This window comes from Crinia signifera, chromosome 6 (assembly GCF_055691185.1).
Source record: "Crinia signifera chromosome 6, ASM5569118v1, whole genome shotgun sequence".
NCBI lineage: Eukaryota > Metazoa > Chordata > Amphibia > Anura > Myobatrachidae > Crinia > Crinia signifera.
The window spans coordinates 42,932,901-42,956,716 of record NC_139222.1 but is presented as its reverse complement, the minus strand read 5'-3'; positions in this window follow the sequence as shown (position 1 = coordinate 42,956,716).

Below are 23,816 nucleotides of genomic sequence, written 5' to 3'. Positions count from 1 at the left end.
GGGCACTTTTGAGCGATATTTTTTTTTTTTTTTTCACTGGCCATATAGCTGATGACCCGCGTGTTTAGCAGGTCACTAGGAAATCAGTGAACGATGTCGTAACCGATTTCTAGAGTATCCAGTGGAATTGTCGATATAGTTAACTATATCGCAAGTGTCCCTGGTCTCCAGTGTGTATGGGGCTTAATTGTCAGTGTATACCAAGAACATATTATCATACCTCTTTCCTTTTTTTTTAGGTGAGTGGTCTACATGAAACCGATGAAGAAGTCCTAATATGCGACTACTGCAGGGTGACCGGGACCTGGACTGCAGAATCGTCCTCAAGTCAACGATCAAAGATGGTGCACGGCAACAAGAGACCCAAGCCAGGTAATTAATGAACATCATTAATTACTGATAATATGTTTTTTGGTATCCATTTGGGGTTTGTAGACAGGTGGTAAATCATTTGATAGACAAATAGGTGGGTGGGTATACAGATGTTAAATCAAAAGATAGATAGATAGATGGATGGGTGGGTAGATAGATGGTACATTTTAAGAGAGTTAGAGGGGTGGGTAGGTAGGTAGATAGATGGTAAATCATTAGATAGATCGATAGCTAGATAAATAGATGGCTGGGTAAGTCGGTAGATAGATAATTGGGTGGGTGAAGCGCAATACCTTTAAAAGATAGGTGGGTGGACTTAGCATAATCATTGCGGTCATTACCATCCTCCATATACATCTCCTGCTACCTGATGTTTCCTCATATATACCCAGCCTTCTCGGGGAGAGATCCCTGTGGGAGGTAAGTATCTTCTCACAGACCAAGTTCCTAACTTGGATGTGTCTGCAGACTTGGAGCTACCCTAAAAAAATCCTTGGTGCTTGTTTATTTTCTTTGGAGGTTCTAGCAGTAAAGACAAAGCTTCTCAAATGGGGATGGCCAGCCTCTTCAGCAAATTGCGCAGCTTTGTGAGGAATATGATTTGGGTAATATCAGGAGATGTGGACAGGAGCTTTATTAAGGACATCAGCCAATGATAGCTATTAGGGTATATTTGTATATTTCGCTTCATATGAATGTATATGTCATTCTTCCACATTCATGAAGTATTTCGATAAATTTGTCAATATAATGCCGCATAGCCTCCTAATGCCCAGAGGGACGGGCAGTCCATCAGCCACGGGTCCCCAGAGGTTTCCCCCACAGGGGGTTTTCCCTCTCCTGAGTGCTGAAGGATGATTCTTTGTGAGTCACGAGGCTACCACCAGCTTGGCCCTCCTATAGGGTACACAGATGTTAAATCAAAAGATAGATAGGTGGGTATATACATAGATGGTAAATCATTAGATAGATATGTGGGTAGGTACATAGATGGCAAATCATTAGCATAACCCAGCACAATACATATAGATAGATATTTATATAGACAGTTAAATAGATACATACAGTAGGTAGATAATGGATCAATAATTGACCGATCCTGGAGACATAATGAATAGTTGGCAAATCATTCTTTTAATGGCCAAATCATAGCTCGATTATTTAAAAAGAAGATGCATGCATAGTGCATGTTTCTAAAGCCCTCATACACAGTTGATGAGAAATAAAAATATACCGCTCCAAGGGCACTTTTGAGCGATATATTTTTTTTTTTCACTGGCCATATAGCTGATGACCCGCGTGTTTAGCAGGTCACTAGGAAATCAGTGAACGATGTCGTAACCGATTTCTAGAGTATCCAGTGGAATTGTCGATATAGTTAACTATATCGCAAGTGTCCCTGGTCTCCAGTGTGTATGGGGCTTAATTGTCAGTGTATACCAAGAACATATTATCATACCTCTTTCCTTTTTTTTTAGGTGAGTGGTCTACATGAAACCGATGAAGAAGTCCTAATATGCGACTACTGCAGGGTGACCGGGACCTGGACTGCAGAATCGTCCTCAAGTCAACGATCAAAGATGGTGCACAGCAACAAGAGACCCAAGCCAGGTAATTAATGAACATCATTAATTACTGATAATATGTTTTTTGGTATCCATTTGGGGTTTGTAGACAGGTGGTAAATCATTTGATAGACAAATAGGTGGGTGGGTATACAGATGTTAAATCAAAAGATAGATAGATAGATGGATGGGTGGGTAGATAGATGGTACATTTTAAGAGAGTTAGAGGGGTGGGTAGGTAGGTAGATCGATGGTAAATCATTAGATAGATCGATAGCTAGATAAATAGATGGCTGGGTAAGTTGGTAGATAGATAATTGGGTGGGTGAAGCGCAATACCTTTAAAAGATAGGTGGGTGGACACAGCATAATCATTGCGGTCATTACCATCCTCCATATACATCTCCTGCTACCTGATGTTTCCTCATATATACCCAGCCTTCTCGGGGAGAGATCCCTGTGGGAGGTAAGTATCTTCTCACAGACCAAGTTCCTAACTTGGATGTGTCTGCAGACTTGGAGCTACCCTAAAAAAATCCTTGGTGCTTGTTTATTATCTTTGGAGGTTCTAGCAGTAAAGACAAAGCTTCTCAAATGGGGATGGCCAGCCTCTTCAGCAAATTGCGCAGCTTTGTGAGGAATATGATTTGGGTAATATCAGGAGATGTGGACAGGAGCTTTATTAATGACATCAGCCAATGATAGCTATTAGGGTATATTTGTATATTTCGCTTCATATGAATGTATATGTCATTCTTCCACATTCATGAAGTATTTCGATAAATTTGTCAATATAATGCCGCATAGCCTCCTAATGCCCAGAGGGACGGGCAGTCCATCAGCCACGGGTCCCCAGAGGTTTCCCCCACAGGGGGTTTTCCCTCTCCTGAGTGCTGAAGGATGATTCTTTGTGAGTCACGAGGCTACCACCAGCTTGGCCCTCCTATAGGGTACACAGATGTTAAATCAAAAGATAGATAGGTGGGTATATACATAGATGGTAAATCATTAGATAGATATGTGGGTAGGTACATAGATGGCAAATCATTAGCATAACCCAGCACAATACATATAGATAGATATTTATATAGACAGTTAAATAGATACATACAGTAGGTAGATAATGGATCAATAATTGACCGATCCTGGAGACATAATGAATAGTTGGCAAATCATTCTTTTAATGGCCAAATCATAGCTCGATTATTTAAAAAGAAGATGCATGCATAGTGCATGTTTCTAAAGCCCTCATACACAGTTGATGAGAAATAAAAATATACCGCTCCAAGGGCACTTTTGAGCGATATTTTTTTATTTTTTTTTTCACTGGCCATATAGCTGATGACCCGCGTGTTTAGCAAGTCACTAGGAAATCAGTGAACGATGTCGTAACCGATTTCTAGAGTATCCAGTGGAATTGTCGATATAGTTAACTATATCGCAAGTGTCCCTGGTCTCCAGTGTGTATGGGGCTTAATTGTCAGTGTATACCAAGAACATATTATCATACCTCTTTCCTTTTTTTTTAGGTGAGTGGTCTACATGAAACCGATGAAGAAGTCCTAATATGCGACTACTGCAGGGTGACCGGGACCTGGACTGCAGAATCGTCCTCAAGTCAACGATCAAAGATGGTGCACAGCAACAAGAGACCCAAGCCAGGTAATTAATGAACATCATTAATTACTGATAATATGTTTTTTGGTATCCATTTGGGGTTTGTAGACAGGTGGTAAATCATTTGATAGACAAATAGGTGGGTGGATATACAGATGTTAAATCAAAAGATAGATAGATAGATGGATGGGTGGGTAGATAGATGGTACATTTTAAGAGAGTTAGAGGGGTGGGTAGGTAGATAGATGGTAAATCATTAGATAGATCGATAGCTAGATAAATAGATGGCTGGGTAAGTCGGTAGATAGATAATTGGGTGGGTGAAGCGCAATACCTTTAAAAGATAGGTGGGTGGACACAGCATAATCATTGCGGTCATTACCATCCTCCATATACATCTCCTGCTACCTGATGTTTCCTCATATATACCCAGCCTTCTCGGGGAGAGATCCCTGTGGGAGGTAAGTATCTTCTCACAGACCAAGTTCCTAACTTGGATGTGTCTGCAGACTTGGAGCTACCCTAAAAAAATCCTTGGTGCTTGTTTATTTTCTTTGGAGGTTCTAGCAGTAAAGACAAAGCTTCTCAAATGGGGATGGCCAGCCTCTTCAGCAAATTGCGCAGCTTTGTGAGGAATATGATTTGGGTAATATCAGGAGATGTGGACAGGAGCTTTATTAAGGACATCAGCCAATGATAGCTATTAGGGTATATTTGTATATTTCGCTTCATATGAATGTATATGTCATTCTTCCACATTCGGGAAGTATTTCGATAAATTTGTCAATATAATGCCGCATAGCCTCCTAATGCCCAGAGGGACGGGCAGTCCATCAGCCACGGGTCCCCAGAGGTTTCCCCCACAGGGGGTTTTCCCTCTCCTGAGTGCTGAAGGATGATTCTTTGTGAGTCACGAGGCTACCACCAGCTTGGCCCTCCTATAGGGTACACAGATGTTAAATCAAAAGATAGATAGGTGGGTATATACATAGATGGTAAATCATTAGATAGATATGTGGGTAGGTACATAGATGGCAAATCATTAGCATAACCCAGCACAATACATATAGATAGATATTTATATAGACAGTTAAATAGATACATACAGTAGGTAGATAATGGATCAATAATTGACCGATCCTGGAGACATAATGAATAGTTGGCAAATCATTCTTTTAATGGCCAAATCATAGCTCGATTATTTAAAAAGAAGATGCATGCATAGTGCATGTTTCTAAAGCCCTCATACACAGTTGATGAGAAATAAAAATATACCGCTCCAAGGGCACTTTTGAGCGATATTTTTATTTTTTTTTTCACTGGCCATATAGCTGATGACCCGCGTGTTTAGCAGGTCACTAGGAAATCAGTGAACGATGTCGTAACCGATTTCTAGAGTATCCAGTGGAATTGTCGATATAGTTAACTATATCGCAAGTGTCCCTGGTCTCCAGTGTGTATGGGGCTTAATTGTCAGTGTATACCAAGAACATATTATCATACCTCTTTCCTTTTTTTTTAGGTGAGTGGTCTACATGAAACCGATGAAGAAGTCCTAATATGCGACTACTGCAGGGTGACCGGGACCTGGACTGCAGAATCGTCCTCAAGTCAACGATCAAAGATGGTGCACGGCAACAAGAGACCCAAGCCAGGTAATTAATGAACATCATTAATTACTGATAATATGTTTTTTGGTATCCATTTGGGGTTTGTAGACAGGTGGTAAATCATTTGATAGACAAATAGGTGGGTGGGTATACAGATGTTAAATCAAAAGATAAATAGATAGATGGATGGGTGGGTAGATAGATGGTACATTTTAAGAGAGTTAGAGGGGTGGGTAGGTAGGTAGATAGATGGTAAATCATTAGATAGATCGATAGCTAGATAAATAGATGGCTGGGTAAGTCGGTAGATAGATAATTGGGTGGGTGAAGCGCAATACCTTTAAAAGATAGGTGGGTGGACACAGCATAATCATTGCGGTCATTACCATCCTCCATATACATCTCCTGCTACCTGATGTTTCCTCATATATACCCAGCCTTCTCGGGGAGAGATCCCTGTGGGAGGTAAGTATCTTCTCACAGACCAAGTTCCTAACTTGGATGTGTCTGCAGACTTGGAGCTACCCTAAAAAAATCCTTGGTGCTTGTTTATTTTCTTTGGAGGTTCTAGCAGTAAAGACAAAGCTTCTCAAATGGGGATGGCCAGCCTCTTCAGCAAATTGCGCAGCTTTGTGAGGAATATGATTTGGGTAATATCAGGAGATGTGGACAGGAGCTTTATTAAGGACATCAGCCAATGATAGCTATTAGGGTATATTTGTATATTTCGCTTCATATGAATGTATATGTCATTCTTCCACATTCATGAAGTATTTCGATAAATTTGTCAATATAATGCCGCATAGCCTCCTAATGCCCAGAGGGACGGGCAGTCCATCAGCCACGGGTCCCCAGAGGTTTCCCCCACAGGGGGTTTTCCCTCTCCTGAGTGCTGAAGGATGATTCTTTGTGAGTCACGAGGCTACCACCAGCTTGGCCCTCCTATAGGGTACACAGATGTTAAATCAAAAGATAGATAGGTGGGTATATACATAGATGGTAAATCATTAGATAGATATGTGGGTAGGTACATAGATGGCAAATCATTAGCATAACCCAGCACAATACATATAGATAGATATTTATATAGACAGTTAAATAGATACATACAGTAGGTAGATAATGGATCAATAATTGACCGATCCTGGAGACATAATGAATAGTTGGCAAATCATTCTTTTAATGGCCAAATCATAGCTCGATTATTTAAAAAGAAGATGCATGCATAGTGCATGTTTCTAAAGCCCTCATACACAGTTGATGAGAAATAAAAATATACCGCTCCAAGGGCGCTTTTGAGCGATATTTTTTTTTTTTTTTCACTGGCCATATAGCTGATGACCCGCGTGTTTAGCAGGTCACTAGGAAATCAGTGAACGATGTCGTAACCGATTTCTAGAGTATCCAGTGGAATTGTCGATATAGTTAACTATATCGCAAGTGTCCCTGGTCTCCAGTGTGTATGGGGCTTAATTGTCAGTGTATACCAAGAACATATTATCATACCTCTTTCCTTTTTTTTTAGGTGAGTGGTCTACATGAAACCGATGAAGAAGTCCTAATATGCGACTACTGCAGGGTGACCGGGACCTGGACTGCAGAATCGTCCTCAAGTCAACGATCAAAGATGGTGCACGGCAACAAGAGACCCAAGCCAGGTAATTAATGAACATCATTAATTACTGATAATATGTTTTTTGGTATCCATTTGGGGTTTGTAGACAGGTGGTAAATCATTTGATAGACAAATAGGTGGGTGGGTATACAGATGTTAAATCAAAAGATAGATAGATAGATAGATAGATAGATAGATAGATGGATGGGTGGGTAGATAGATGGTACATTTTAAGAGAGTTAGAGGGGTGGGTAGGTAGGTAGATAGATGGTAAATCATTAGATAGATCGATAGCTAGATAAATAGATGGCTGGGTAAGTCGGTAGATAGATAATTGGGTGGGTGAAGCGCAATACCTTTAAAAGATAGGTGGGTGGACACAGCATAATCATTGCGGTCATTACCATCCTCCATATACATCTCCTGCTACCTGATGTTTCCTCATATATACCCAGCCTTCTCGGGGAGAGATCCCTGTGGGAGGTAAGTATCTTCTCACAGACCAAGTTCCTAACTTGGATGTGTCTGCAGACTTGGAGCTACCCTAAAAAAATCCTTGGTGCTTGTTTATTATCTTTGGAGGTTCTAGCAGTAAAGACAAAGCTTCTCAAATGGGGATGGCCAGCCTCTTCAGCAAATTGCGCAGCTTTGTGAGGAATATGATTTGGGTAATATCAGGAGATGTGGACAGGAGCTTTATTAATGACATCAGCCAATGATAGCTATTAGGGTATATTTGTATATTTCGCTTCATATGAATGTATATGTCATTCTTCCACATTCATGAAGTATTTCGATAAATTTGTCAATATAATGCCGCATAGCCTCCTAATGCCCAGAGGGACGGGCAGTCCATCAGCCACGGGTCCCCAGAGGTTTCCCCCACAGGGGGTTTTCCCTCTCCTGAGTGCTGAAGGATGATTCTTTGTGAGTCACGAGGCTACCACCAGCTTGGCCCTCCTATAGGGTACACAGATGTTAAATCAAAAGATAGATAGGTGGGTATATACTTAGATGGTAAATCATTAGATAGATATGTGGGTAGGTACATAGATGGCAAATCATTAGCATAACCCAGCACAATACATATAGATAGATATTTATATAGACAGTTAAATAGATACATACAGTAGGTAGATAATGGATCAATAATTGACCGATCCTGGAGACATAATGAATAGTTGGCAAATCATTCTTTTAATGGCCAAATCATAGCTCGATTATTTAAAAAGAAGATGCATGCATAGTGCATGTTTCTAAAGCCCTCATACACAGTTGATGAGAAATAAAAATATACCGCTCCAAGGGCACTTTTGAGCGATATTTTTTTATTTTTTTTTTCACTGGCCATATAGCTGATGACCCGCGTGTTTAGCAAGTCACTAGGAAATCAGTGAACGATGTCGTAACCGATTTCTAGAGTATCCAGTGGAATTGTCGATATAGTTAACTATATCGCAAGTGTCCCTGGTCTCCAGTGTGTATGGGGCTTAATTGTCAGTGTATACCAAGAACATATTATCATACCTCTTTCCTTTTTTTTTAGGTGAGTGGTCTACATGAAACCGATGAAGAAGTCCTAATATGCGACTACTGCAGGGTGACCGGGACCTGGACTGCAGAATCGTCCTCAAGTCAACGATCAAAGATGGTGCACAGCAACAAGAGACCCAAGCCAGGTAATTAATGAACATCATTAATTACTGATAATATGTTTTTTGGTATCCATTTGGGGTTTGTAGACAGGTGGTAAATCATTTGATAGACAAATAGGTGTGTGGATATACAGATGTTAAATCAAAAGATAGATAGATAGATGGATGGGTGGGTAGATAGATGGTACATTTTAAGAGAGTTAGAGGGGTGGGTAGGTAGATAGATGGTAAATCATTAGATAGATCGATAGCTAGATAAATAGATGGCTGGGTAAGTCGGTAGATAGATAATTGGGTGGGTGAAGCGCAATACCTTTAAAAGATAGGTGGGTGGACACAGCATAATCATTGCGGTCATTACCATCCTCCATATACATCTCCTGCTACCTGATGTTTCCTCATATATACCCAGCCTTCTCGGGGAGAGATCCCTGTGGGAGGTAAGTATCTTCTCACAGACCAAGTTCCTAACTTGGATGTGTCTGCAGACTTGGAGCTACCCTAAAAAAATCCTTGGTGCTTGTTTATTTTCTTTGGAGGTTCTAGCAGTAAAGACAAAGCTTCTCAAATGGGGATGGCCAGCCTCTTCAGCAAATTGCGCAGCTTTGTGAGGAATATGATTTGGGTAATATCAGGAGATGTGGACAGGAGCTTTATTAAGGACATCAGCCAATGATAGCTATTAGGGTATATTTGTATATTTCGCTTCATATGAATGTATATGTCATTCTTCCACATTCATGAAGTATTTCGATAAATTTGTCAATATAATGCCGCATAGCCTCCTAATGCCCAGAGGGACGGGCAGTCCATCAGCCACGGGTCCCCAGAGGTTTCCCCCACAGGGGGTTTTCCCTCTCCTGAGTGCTGAAGGATGATTCTTTGTGAGTCACGAGGCTACCACCAGCTTGGCCCTCCTATAGGGTACACAGATGTTAAATCAAAAGATAGATAGGTGGGTATATACATAGATGGTAAATCATTAGATAGATATGTGGGTAGGTACATAGATGGCAAATCATTAGCATAACCCAGCACAATACATATAGATAGATATTTATATAGACAGTTAAATAGATACATACAGTAGGTAGATAATGGATCAATAATTGACCGATCCTGGAGACATAATGAATAGTTGGCAAATCATTCTTTTAATGGCCAAATCATAGCTCGATTATTTAAAAAGAAGATGCATGCATAGTGCATGTTTCTAAAGCCCTCATACACAGTTGATGAGAAATAAAAATATACCGCTCCAAGGGCACTTTTGAGCGATATTTTTTTTTTTTTTTTCACTGGCCATATAGCTGATGACCCGCGTGTTTAGCAGGTCACTAGGAAATCAGTGAACGATGTCGTAACCGATTTCTAGAGTATCCAGTGGAATTGTCGATATAGTTAACTATATCGCAAGTGTCCCTGGTCTCCAGTGTGTATGGGGCTTAATTGTCAGTGTATACCAAGAACATATTATCATACCTCTTTCCTTTTTTTTTAGGTGAGTGGTCTACATGAAACCGATGAAGAAGTCCTAATATGCGACTACTGCAGGGTGACCGGGACCTGGACTGCAGAATCGTCCTCAAGTCAACGATCAAAGATGGTGCACGGCAACAAGAGACCCAAGCCAGGTAATTAATGAACATCATTAATTACTGATAATATGTTTTTTGGTATCCATTTGGGGTTTGTAGACAGGTGGTAAATCATTTGATAGACAAATAGGTGGGTGGGTATACAGATGTTAAATCAAAAGATAGATAGATAGATAGATAGATAGATAGATAGATAGATGGATGGGTGGGTAGATAGATGGTACATTTTAAGAGAGTTAGAGGGGTAGGTAGGTAGGTAGATAGATGGTAAATCATTAGATAGATCGATAGCTAGATAAATAGATGGCTGGGTAAGTCGGTAGATAGATAATTGGGTGGGTGAAGCGCAATACCTTTAAAAGATAGGTGGGTGGACACAGCATAATCATTGCGGTCATTACCATCCTCCATATACATCTCCTGCTACCTGATGTTTCCTCATATATACCCAGCCTTCTCGGGGAGAGATCCCTGTGGGAGGTAAGTATCTTCTCACAGACCAAGTTCCTAACTTGGATGTGTCTGCAGACTTGGAGCTACCCTAAAAAAATCCTTGGTGCTTGTTTATTATCTTTGGAGGTTCTAGCAGTAAAGACAAAGCTTCTCAAATGGGGATGGCCAGCCTCTTCAGCAAATTGCGCAGCTTTGTGAGGAATATGATTTGGGTAATATCAGGAGATGTGGACAGGAGCTTTATTAATGACATCAGCCAATGATAGCTATTAGGGTATATTTGTATATTTCGCTTCATATGAATGTATATGTCATTCTTCCACATTCATGAAGTATTTCGATAAATTTGTCAATATAATGCCGCATAGCCTCCTAATGCCCAGAGGGACGGGCAGTCCATCAGCCACGGGTCCCCAGAGGTTTCCCCCACAGGGGGTTTTCCCTCTCCTGAGTGCTGAAGGATGATTCTTTGTGAGTCACGAGGCTACCACCAGCTTGGCCCTCCTATAGGGTACACAGATGTTAAATCAAAAGATAGATAGGTGGGTATATACTTAGATGGTAAATCATTAGATAGATATGTGGGTAGGTACATAGATGGCAAATCATTAGCATAACCCAGCACAATACATATAGATAGATATTTATATAGACAGTTAAATAGATACATACAGTAGGTAGATAATGGATCAATAATTGACCGATCCTGGAGACATAATGAATAGTTGGCAAATCATTCTTTTAATGGCCAAATCATAGCTCGATTATTTAAAAAGAAGATGCATGCATAGTGCATGTTTCTAAAGCCCTCATACACAGTTGATGAGAAATAAAAATATACCGCTCCAAGGGCACTTTTGAGCGATATTTTTTTATTTTTTTTTTCACTGGCCATATAGCTGATGACCCGCGTGTTTAGCAAGTCACTAGGAAATCAGTGAACGATGTCGTAACCGATTTCTAGAGTATCCAGTGGAATTGTCGATATAGTTAACTATATCGCAAGTGTCCCTGGTCTCCAGTGTGTATGGGGCTTAATTGTCAGTGTATACCAAGAACATATTATCATACCTCTTTCCTTTTTTTTTAGGTGAGTGGTCTACATGAAACCGATGAAGAAGTCCTAATATGCGACTACTGCAGGGTGACCGGGACCTGGACTGCAGAATCGTCCTCAAGTCAACGATCAAAGATGGTGCACAGCAACAAGAGACCCAAGCCAGGTAATTAATGAACATCATTAATTACTGATAATATGTTTTTTGGTATCCATTTGGGGTTTGTAGACAGGTGGTAAATCATTTGATAGACAAATAGGTGGGTGGATATACAGATGTTAAATCAAAAGATAGATAGATAGATGGATGGGTGGGTAGATAGATGGTACATTTTAAGAGAGTTAGAGGGGTGTGTAGGTAGATAGATGGTAAATCATTAGATAGATCGATAGCTAGATAAATAGATGGCTGGGTAAGTCGGTAGATAGATAATTGGGTGGGTGAAGCGCAATACCTTTAAAAGATAGGTGGGTGGACACAGCATAATCATTGCGGTCATTACCATCCTCCATATACATCTCCTGCTACCTGATGTTTCCTCATATATACCCAGCCTTCTCGGGGAGAGATCCCTGTGGGAGGTAAGTATCTTCTCACAGACCAAGTTCCTAACTTGGATGTGTCTGCAGACTTGGAGCTACCCTAAAAAAATCCTTGGTGCTTGTTTATTATCTTTGGAGGTTCTAGCAGTAAAGACAAAGCTTCTCAAATGGGGATGGCCAGCCTCTTCAGCAAATTGCGCAGCTTTGTGAGGAATATGATTTGGGTAATATCAGGAGATGTGGACAGGAGCTTTATTAATGACATCAGCCAATGATAGCTATTAGGGTATATTTGTATATTTCGCTTCATATGAATGTATATGTCATTCTTCCACATTCATGAAGTATTTCGATAAATTTGTCAATATAATGCCGCATAGCCTCCTAATGCCCAGAGGGACGGGCAGTCCATCAGCCACGGGTCCCCAGAGGTTTCCCCCACAGGGGGTTTTCCCTCTCCTGAGTGCTGAAGGATGATTCTTTGTGAGTCACGAGGCTACCACCAGCTTGGCCCTCCTATAGGGTACACAGATGTTAAATCAAAAGATAGATAGGTGGGTATATACATAGATGGTAAATCATTAGATAGATATGTGGGTAGGTACATAGATGGCAAATCATTAGCATAACCCAGCACAATACATATAGATAGATATTTATATAGACAGTTAAATAGATACATACAGTAGGTAGATAATGGATCAATAATTGACCGATCCTGGAGACATAATGAATAGTTGGCAAATCATTCTTTTAATGGCCAAATCATAGCTCGATTATTTAAAAAGAAGATGCATGCATAGTGCATGTTTCTAAAGCCCTCATACACAGTTGATGAGAAATAAAAATATACCGCTCCAAGGGCACTTTTGAGCGATATTTTTTTTTTTTTTTTTCCACTGGCCATATAGCTGATGACCCGCGTGTTTAGCAGGTCACTAGGAAATCAGTGAACGATGTCGTAACCGATTTCTAGAGTATCCAGTGGAATTGTCGATATAGTTAACTATATCGCAAGTGTCCCTGGTCTCCAGTGTGTATAGGGCTTAATTGTCAGTGTATACCAAGAACATATTATCATACCTCTTTCCTTTTTTTTTAGGTGAGTGGTCTACATGAAACCGATGAAGAAGTCCTAATATGCGACTACTGCAGGGTGACCGGGACCTGGACTGCAGAATCGTCCTCAAGTCAACGATCAAAGATGGTGCACAGCAACAAGAGACCCAAGCCAGGTAATTAATGAACATCATTAATTACTGATAATATGTTTTTTGGTATCCATTTGGGGTTTGTAGACAGGTGGTAAATCATTTGATAGACAAATAGGTGGGTGGGTATACAGATGTTAAATCAAAAGATAGATAGATAGATGGATGGGTGGGTAGATAGATGGTACATTTTAAGAGAGTTAGAGGGGTGGGTAGGTAGATAGATGGTAAATCATTAGATAGATCGATAGCTAGATAAATAGATGGCTGGGTAAGTCGGTAGATAGATAATTGGGTGGGTGAAGCGCAATACCTTTAAAAGATAGGTGGGTGGACACAGCATAATCATTGCGGTCATTACCATCCTCCATATACATCTCCTGCTACCTGATGTTTCCTCATATATACCCAGCCTTCTCGGGGAGAGATCCCTGTGGGAGGTAAGTATCTTCTCACAGACCAAGTTCCTAACTTGGATGTGTCTGCAGACTTGGAGCTACCCTAAAAAAATCCTTGGTGCTTGTTTATTATCTTTGGAGGTTCTAGCAGTAAAGACAAAGCTTCTCAAATGGGGATGGCCAGCCTCTTCAGCAAATTGCGCAGCTTTGTGAGGAATATGATTTGGGTAATATCAGGAGATGTGGACAGGAGCTTTATTAATGACATCAGCCAATGATAGCTATTAGGGTATATTTGTATATTTCGCTTCATATGAATGTATATGTCATTCTTCCACATTCATGAAGTATTTCGATAAATTTGTCAATATAATGCCGCATAGCCTCCTAATGCCCAGAGGGACGGGCAGTCCATCAGCCACGGGTCCCCAGAGGTTTCCCCCACAGGGGGTTTTCCCTCTCCTGAGTGCTGAAGGATGATTCTTTGTGAGTCACGAGGCTACCACCAGCTTGGCCCTCCTATAGGGTACACAGATGTTAAATCAAAAGATAGATAGGTGGGTATATACATAGATGGTAAATCATTAGATAGATATGTGGGTAGGTACATAGATGGCAAATCATTAGCATAACCCAGCACAATACATATAGATAGATATTTATATAGACAGTTAAATAGATACATACAGTAGGTAGATAATGGATCAATAATTGACCGATCCTGGAGACATAATGAATAGTTGGCAAATCATTCTTTTAATGGCCAAATCATAGCTCGATTATTTAAAAAGAAGATGCATGCATAGTGCATGTTTCTAAAGCCCTCATACACAGTTGATGAGAAATAAAAATATACCGCTCCAAGGGCACTTTTGAGCGATATTTTTTTATTTTTTTTTTCACTGGCCATATAGCTGATGACCCGCGTGTTTAGCAAGTCACTAGGAAATCAGTGAACGATGTCGTAACCGATTTCTAGAGTATCCAGTGGAATTGTCGATATAGTTAACTATATCGCAAGTGTCCCTGGTCTCCAGTGTGTATGGGGCTTAATTGTCAGTGTATACCAAGAACATATTATCATACCTCTTTCCTTTTTTTTTAGGTGAGTGGTCTACATGAAACCGATGAAGAAGTCCTAATATGCGACTACTGCAGGGTGACCGGGACCTGGACTGCAGAATCGTCCTCAAGTCAACGATCAAAGATGGTGCACAGCAACAAGAGACCCAAGCCAGGTAATTAATGAACATCATTAATTACTGATAATATGTTTTTTGGTATCCATTTGGGGTTTGTAGACAGGTGGTAAATCATTTGATAGACAAATAGGTGGGTGGATATACAGATGTTAAATCAAAAGATAGATAGATAGATGGATGGGTGGGTAGATAGATGGTACATTTTAAGAGAGTTAGAGGGGTGGGTAGGTAGATAGATGGTAAATCATTAGATAGATCGATAGCTAGATAAATAGATGGCTGGGTAAGTCGGTAGATAGATAATTGGGTGGGTGAAGCGCAATACCTTTAAAAGATAGGTGGGTGGACACAGCATAATCATTGCGGTCATTACCATCCTCCATATACATCTCCTGCTACCTGATGTTTCCTCATATATACCCAGCCTTCTCGGGGAGAGATCCCTGTGGGAGGTAAGTATCTTCTCACAGACCAAGTTCCTAACTTGGATGTGTCTGCAGACTTGGAGCTACCCTAAAAAAATCCTTGGTGCTTGTTTATTTTCTTTGGAGGTTCTAGCAGTAAAGACAAAGCTTCTCAAATGGGGATGGCCAGCCTCTTCAGCAAATTGCGCAGCTTTGTGAGGAATATGATTTGGGTAATATCAGGAGATGTGGACAGGAGCTTTATTAAGGACATCAGCCAATGATAGCTATTAGGGTATATTTGTATATTTCGCTTCATATGAATGTATATGTCATTCTTCCACATTCATGAAGTATTTCGATAAATTTGTCAATATAATGCCGCATAGCCTCCTAATGCCCAGAGGGACGGGCAGTCCATCAGCCACGGGTCCCCAGAGGTTTCCCCCACAGGGGGTTTTCCCTCTCCTGAGTGCTGAAGGATGATTCTTTGTGAGTCACGAGGCTACCACCAGCTTGGCCCTCCTATAGGGTACACAGATGTTAAATCAAAAGATAGATAGGTGGGTATATACATAGATGGTAAATCATTAGATAGATATGTGGGTAGGTACATAGATGGCAAATCATTAGCATAACCCAGCACAATACATATAGATAGATATTTATATAGACAGTTAAATAGATACATACAGTAGGTAGATAATGGATCAATAATTGACCGATCCTGGAGACATAATGAATAGTTGGCAAATCATTCTTTTAATGGCCAAATCATAGCTCGATTATTTAAAAAGAAGATGCATGCATAGTGCATGTTTCTAAAGCCCTCATACACAGTTGATGAGAAATAAAAATATACCGCTCCAAGGGCACTTTTGAGCGATATTTTTTTTTTTTTTTCACTGGCCATATAGCTGATGACCCGCGTGTTTAGCAGGTCACTAGGAAATCAGTGAACGATGTCGTAACCGATTTCTAGAGTATCCAGTGGAATTGTCGATATAGTTAACTATATCGCAAGTGTCCCTGGTCTCCAGTGTGTATAGGGCTTAATTGTCAGTGTATACCAAGAACATATTATCATACCTCTTTCCTTTTTTTTTAGGTGAGTGGTCTACATGAAACCGATGAAGAAGTCCTAATATGCGACTACTGCAGGGTGACCGGGACCTGGACTGCAGAATCGTCCTCAAGTCAACGATCAAAGATGGTGCACAGCAACAAGAGACCCAAGCCAGGTAATTAATGAACATCATTAATTACTGATAATATGTTTTTTGGTATCCATTTGGGGTTTGTAGACAGGTGGTAAATCATTTGATAGACAAATAGGTGGGTGGGTATACAGATGTTAAATCAAAAGATAGATAGATAGATGGATGGGTGGGTAGATAGATGGTACATTTTAAGAGAGTTAGAGGGGTGGGTAGGTAGATAGATGGTAAATCATTAGATAGATCGATAGCTAGATAAATAGATGGCTGGGTAAGTCGGTAGATAGATAATTGGGTGGGTGAAGCGCAATACCTTTAAAAGATAGGTGGGTGGACACAGCATAATCATTGCGGTCATTACCATCCTCCATATACATCTCCTGCTACCTGATGTTTCCTCATATATACCCAGCCTTCTCGGGGAGAGATCCCTGTGGGAGGTAAGTATCTTCTCACAGACCAAGTTCCTAACTTGGATGTGTCTGCAGACTTGGAGCTACCCTAAAAAAATCCTTGGTGCTTGTTTATTTTCTTTGGAGGTTCTAGCAGTAAAGACAAAGCTTCTCAAATGGGGATGGCCAGCCTCTTCAGCAAATTGCGCAGCTTTGTGAGGAATATGATTTGGGTAATATCAGGAGATGTGGACAGGAGCTTTATTAAGGACATCAGCCAATGATAGCTATTAGGGTATATTTGTATATTTCGCTTCATATGAATGTATATGTCATTCTTCCACATTCATGAAGTATTTCGATAAATTTGTCAATATAATGCCGCATAGCCTCCTAATGCCCAGAGGGACGGGCAGTCCATCAGCCACGGGTCCCCAGAGGTTTCCCCCACAGGGGGTTTTCCCTCTCCTGAGTGCTGAAGGATGATTCTTTGTGAGTCACGAGGCTACCACCAGCTTGGCCCTCCTATAGGGTACACAGATGTTAAATCAAAAGATAGATAGGTGGGTATATACATAGATGGTAAATCATTAGATAGATATGTGGGTAGGTACATAGATGGCAAATCATTAGCATAACCCAGCACAATACATATAGATAGATATTTATATAGACAGTTAAATAGATACATACAGTAGGTAGATAATGGATCAATAATTGACCGATCCTGGAGACATAATGAATAGTTGGCAAATCATTCTTTTAATGGCCAAATCATAGCTCGATTATTTAAAAAGAAGATGCATGCATAGTGCATGTTTCTAAAGCCCTCATACACAGTTGATGAGAAATAAAAATATACCGCTCCAAGGGGACTTTTGAGCGATATTTTTTTTTTTTTTTTCACTGGCCATATAGCTGATGACCCGCGTGTTTAGCAGGTCACTAGGAAATCAGTGAACGATGTCGTAACCGATTTCTAGAGTATCCAGTGGAATTGTCGATATAGTTAACTATATCGCAAGTGTCCCTGGTCTCCAGTGTGTATGGGGCTTAATTGTCAGTGTATACCAAGAACATATTATCATACCTCTTTCCTTTTTTTTTAGGTGAGTGGTCTACATGAAACCGATGAAGAAGTCCTAATATGCGACTACTGCAGGGTGACCGGGACCTGGACTGCAGAATCGTCCTCAAGTCAACGATCAAAGATGGTGCACGGCAACAAGAGACCCAAGCCAGGTAATTAATGAACATCATTAATTACTGATAATATGTTTTTTGGTATCCATTTGGGGTTTGTAGACAGGTGGTAAATCATTTGATAGACAAATAGGTGGGTGGGTATACAGATGTTAAATCAAAAGATAGATAGATAGATGGATGGGTGGGTAGATAGATGGTACATTTTAAGAGAGTTAGAGGGGTGGGTAGGTAGGTAGATAGATGGTAAATCATTAGATAGATCGATAGCTAGATAAATAGATGGCTGGGTAAGTCGGTAGATAGATAATTGGGTGGGTGAAGCGCAATACCTTTAAAAGATAGGTGGGTGGACACAGCATAATCATTGCGGTCATTACCATCCTCCATATACATCTCCTGCTACCTGATGTTTCCTCATATATACCCAGCCTTCTCGGGGAGAGATCCCTGTGGGAGGTAAGTATCTTCTCACAGACCAAGTTCCTAACTTGGATGTTTCTGCAGACTTGGAGCTACCCTAAAAAAATCCTTGGTGCTTGTTTATTTTCTTTGGAGGTTCTAGCAGTAAAGACAAAGCTTCTCAAATGGGGATGGCCAGCCTCTTCAGCAAATTGCGCAGCTTTGTGAGGAATATGATTTGGGTAATATCAGGAGATGTGGACAGGAGCTTTATTAAGGACATCAGCCAATGATAGCTATTAGGGTATATTTGTATATTTCGCTTCATATGAATGTATATGTCATTCTTCCACATTCATGAAGTATTTCGATAAATTTGTCAATATAATGCCGCATAGCCTCCTAATGCCCAGAGGGACGGGCAGTCCATCAGCCACGGGTCCCCAGAGGTTTCCCCCACAGGGGGTTTTCCCTCTCCTGAGTGCTGAAGGATGATTCTTTGTGAGTCACGAGGCTACCACCAGCTTGGCCCTCCTATAGGGTACACAGATGTTAAATCAAAAGATAGATAGGTGGGTATATACATAGATGGTAAATCATTAGATAGATATGTGGGTAGGTACATAGATGGCAAATCATTAGCATAACCCAGCACAATACATATAGATAGATATTTATATAGACAGTTAAATAGATACATACAGTAGGTAGATAATGGATCAATAATTGACCGATCCTGGAGACATAATGAATAGTTGGCAAATCATTCTTTTAATGGCCAAATCATAGCTCGATTATTTAAAAAGAAGATGCATGCATAGTGCATGTTTCTAAAGCCCTCATACACAGTTGATGAGAAATAAAAATATACCGCTCCAAGGGCACTTTTGAGCGATATTTTTTTTTTTTTTTTCACTGGCCATATAGCTGATGACCCGCGTGTTTAGCAGGTCACTAGGAAATCAGTGAACGATGTCGTAACCGATTTCTAGAGTATCCAGTGGAATTGTCGATATAGTTAACTATATCGCAAGTGTCCCTGGTCTCCAGTGTGTATGGGGCTTAATTGTCAGTGTATACCAAGAACATATTATCATACCTCTTTCCTTTTTTTTTAGGTGAGTGGTCTACATGAAACCGATGAAGAAGTCCTAATATGCGACTACTGCAGGGTGACCGGGACCTGGACTGCAGAATCGTCCTCAAGTCAACGATCAAAGATGGTGCACGGCAACAAGAGACCCAAGCCAGGTAATTAATGAACATCATTAATTACTGATAATATGTTTTTTGGTATCCATTTGGGGTTTGTAGACAGGTGGTAAATCATTTGATAGACAAATAGGTGGGTGGGTATACAGATGTTAAATCAAAAGATAGATAGATAGATGGATGGGTGGGTAGATAGATGGTACATTTTAAGAGAGTTAGAGGGGTGGGTAGGTAGGTAGATAGATGGTAAATCATTAGATAGATCGATAGCTAGATAAATAGATGGCTGGGTAAGTCGGTAGATAGATAATTGGGTGGGTGAAGCGCAATACCTTTAAAAGATAGGTGGGTGGACACAGCATAATCATTGCGGTCATTACCATCCTCCATATACATCTCCTGCTACCTGATGTTTCCTCATATATACCCAGCCTTCTCGGGGAGAGATCCCTGTGGGAGGTAAGTATCTTCTCACAGACCAAGTTCCTAACTTGGATGTGTCTGCAGACTTGGAGCTACCCTAAAAAAATCCTTGGTGCTTGTTTATTATCTTTGGAGGTTCTAGCAGTAAAGACAAAGCTTCTCAAATGGGGATGGCCAGCCTCTTCAGCAAATTGCGCAGCTTTGTGAGGAATATGATTTGGGTAATATCAGGAGATGTGGACAGGAGCTTTATTAATGACATCAGCCAATGATAGCTATTAGGGTATATTTGTATATTTCGCTTCATATGAATGTATATGTCATTCTTCCACATTCATGAAGTATTTCGATAAATTTGTCAATATAATGCCGCATAGCCTCCTAATGCCCAGAGGGACGGGCAGTCCATCAGCCACGGGTCCCCAGAGGTTTCCCCCACAGGGGGTTTTCCCTCTCCTGAGTGCTGAAGGATGATTCTTTGTGAGTCACGAGGCTACCACCAGCTTGGCCCTCCTATAGGGTACACAGATGTTAAATCAAAAGATAGATAGGTGGGTATATACATAGATGGTAAATCATTAGATAGATATGTGGGTAGGTACATAGATGGCAAATCATTAGCATAACCCAGCACAATACATATAGATAGATATTTATATAGACAGTTAAATAGATACATACAGTAGGTAGATAATGGATCAATAATTGACCGATCCTGGAGACATAATGAATAGTTGGCAAATCATTCTTTTAATGGCCAAATCATAGCTCGATTATTTAAAAAGAAGATGCATGCATAGTGCATGTTTCTAAAGCCCTCATTCACAGTTGATGAGAAATAAAAATATACCGCTCCAAGGGCACTTTTGAGCGATATATATTTTTTTTTTTTCACTGGCCATATAGCTGATGACCCGCGTGTTTAGCAGGTCACTAGGAAATCAGTGAACGATGTCGTAACCGATTTCTAGAGTATCCAGTGGAATTGTCGATATAGTTAACTATATCGCAAGTGTCCCTGGTCTCCAGTGTGTATGGGGCTTAATTGTCAGTGTATACCAAGAACATATTATCATACCTCTTTCCTTTTTTTTTTAGGTGAGTGGTCTACATGAAACCGATGAAGAAGTCCTAATATGCGACTACTGCAGGGTGACTGGGACCTGGACTGCAGAATCGTCCTCAAGTCAACGATCAAAGATGGTGCACAGCAACAAGAGACCCAAGCCAGGTAATTAATGAACATCATTAATTACTGATAATATGTTTTTTGGTATCCATTTGGGGTTTGTAGACAGGTGGTAAATCATTTGATAGACAAATAGGTGGGTGGGTATACAGATGTTAAATCAAAAGATAGATAGATAGATGGATGGGTGGGTAGATAGATGGTACATTTTAAGAGAGTTAGAGGGGTGGGTAGGTAGGTAGATAGATGGTAAATCATTAGATAGATCGATAGCTAGATAAATAGATGGCTGGGTAAGTCGGTAGATAGATAATTGGGTGGGTGAAGCGCAATACCTTTAAAAGATAGGTGGGTGGACACAGCATAATCATTGCGGTCATTACCATCCTCCATATACATCTCCTGCTACCTGATGTTTCCTCATATATACCCAGCCTTCTCGGGGAGAGTTCCCTGTGGGAGGTAAGTATCTTCTCACAGACCAAGTTCCTAACTTGGATGTGTCTGCAGACTTGGAGCTACCCTAAAAAAATCCTTGGTGCTTGTTTATTATCTTTGGAGGTTCTAGCAGTAAAGACAAAGCTTCTCAAATGGGGATGGCCAGCCTCTTCAGCAAATTGCGCAGCTTTGTGAGGAATATGATTTGGGTAATATCAGGAGATGTGGACAGGAGCTTTATTAATGACATCAGCCAATGATAGCTATTAGGGTATATTTGTATATTTCGCTTCATATGAATGTATATGTCATTCTTCCACATTCATGAAGTATTTCGATAAATTTGTCAATATAATGCCGCATAGCCTCCTAATGCCCAGAGGGACGGGCAGTCCATCAGCCACGGGTCCCCAGAGGTTTCCCCCACAGGGGGTTTTCCCTCTCCTGAGTGCTGAAGGATGATTCTTTGTGAGTCACGAGGCTACCACCAGCTTGGCCCTCCTATAGGGTACACAGATGTTAAATCAAAAGATAGATAGGTGGGTATATACATAGATGGTAAATCATTAGATAGATATGTGGGTAGGTACATAGATGGCAAATCATTAGCATAACCCAGCACAATACATATAGATAGATATTTATATAAACAGTTAAATAGATACATACAGTAGGTAGATAATGGATCAATAATTGACCGATCCTGGAGACATAATGAATAGTTGGCAAATCATTCTTTTAATGGCCAAATCATAGCTCGATTATTTAAAAAGAAGATGCATGCATAGTGCATGTTTCTAAAGCCCTCATACACAGTTGATGAGAAATAAAAATATACCGCTCCAAGGGCACTTTTGAGCGATATATATTTTTTTTTTTTCACTGGCCATATAGCTGATGACCCGCGTGTTTAGCAGGTCACTAGGAAATCAGTGAACGATGTCGTAACCGATTTCTAGAGTATCCAGTGGAATTGTCGATATAGTTAACTATATCGCAAGTGTCCCTGGTCTTCAGTGTGTATGGGGCTTAATTGTCAGTGTATACCAAGAACATATTATCATACCTCTTTCCTTTTTTTTAGGTGAGTGGTCTACATGAAACCGATGAAGAAGTCCTAATATGCGACTACTGCAGGTGACTGGGACCTGGACTGCAGAATCGTCCTCAAGTCAACGATCAAAGATGGTGCACAGCAACAAGAGACCCAAGCCAGGTAATTAATGAACATCATTAATTACTGATAATATGTTTTTTGGTATCCATTTGGGGTTTGTAGACAGGTGGTAAATCATTTGATAGACAAATAGGTGGGTGGGTATACAGATGTTAAATCAAAAGATAGATAGATAGATGGATGGGTGGGTAGATAGATGGTACATTTTAAGAGAGTTAGAGGGGTGGGTAGGTAGGTAGATAGATGGTAAATCATTAGATAGATCGATAGCTAGATAAATAGATGGCTGGGTAAGTCGGTAGATAGATAATTGGGTGGGTGAAGCGCAATACCTTTAAAAGATAGGTGGGTGGACACAGCATAATCATTGCGGTCATTACCATCCTCCATATACATCTCCTGCTACCTGATGTTTCCTCATATATACCCAGCCTTCTCGGGGAGAGATCCCTGTGGGAGGTAAGTATCTTCTCACAGACCAAGTTCCTAACTTGGATGTGTCTGCAGACTTGGAGCTACCCTAAAAAAATCCTTGGTGCTTGTTTATTATCTTTGGAGGTTCTAGCAGTAAAGACAAAGCTTCTCAAATGGGGATGGCCAGCCTCTTCAGCAAATTGCGCAGCTTTGTGAGGAATATGATTTGGGTAATATCAGGAGATGTGGACAGGAGCTTTATTAATGACATCAGCCAATGATAGCTATTAGGGTATATTTGTATATTTCGCTTCATATGAATGTATATGTCATTCTTCCACATTCATGAAGTATTTCGATAAATTTGTCAATATAATGCCGCATAGCCTCCTAATGCCCAGAGGGACGGGCAGTCCATCAGCCACGGGTCCCCAGAGGTTTCCCCCACA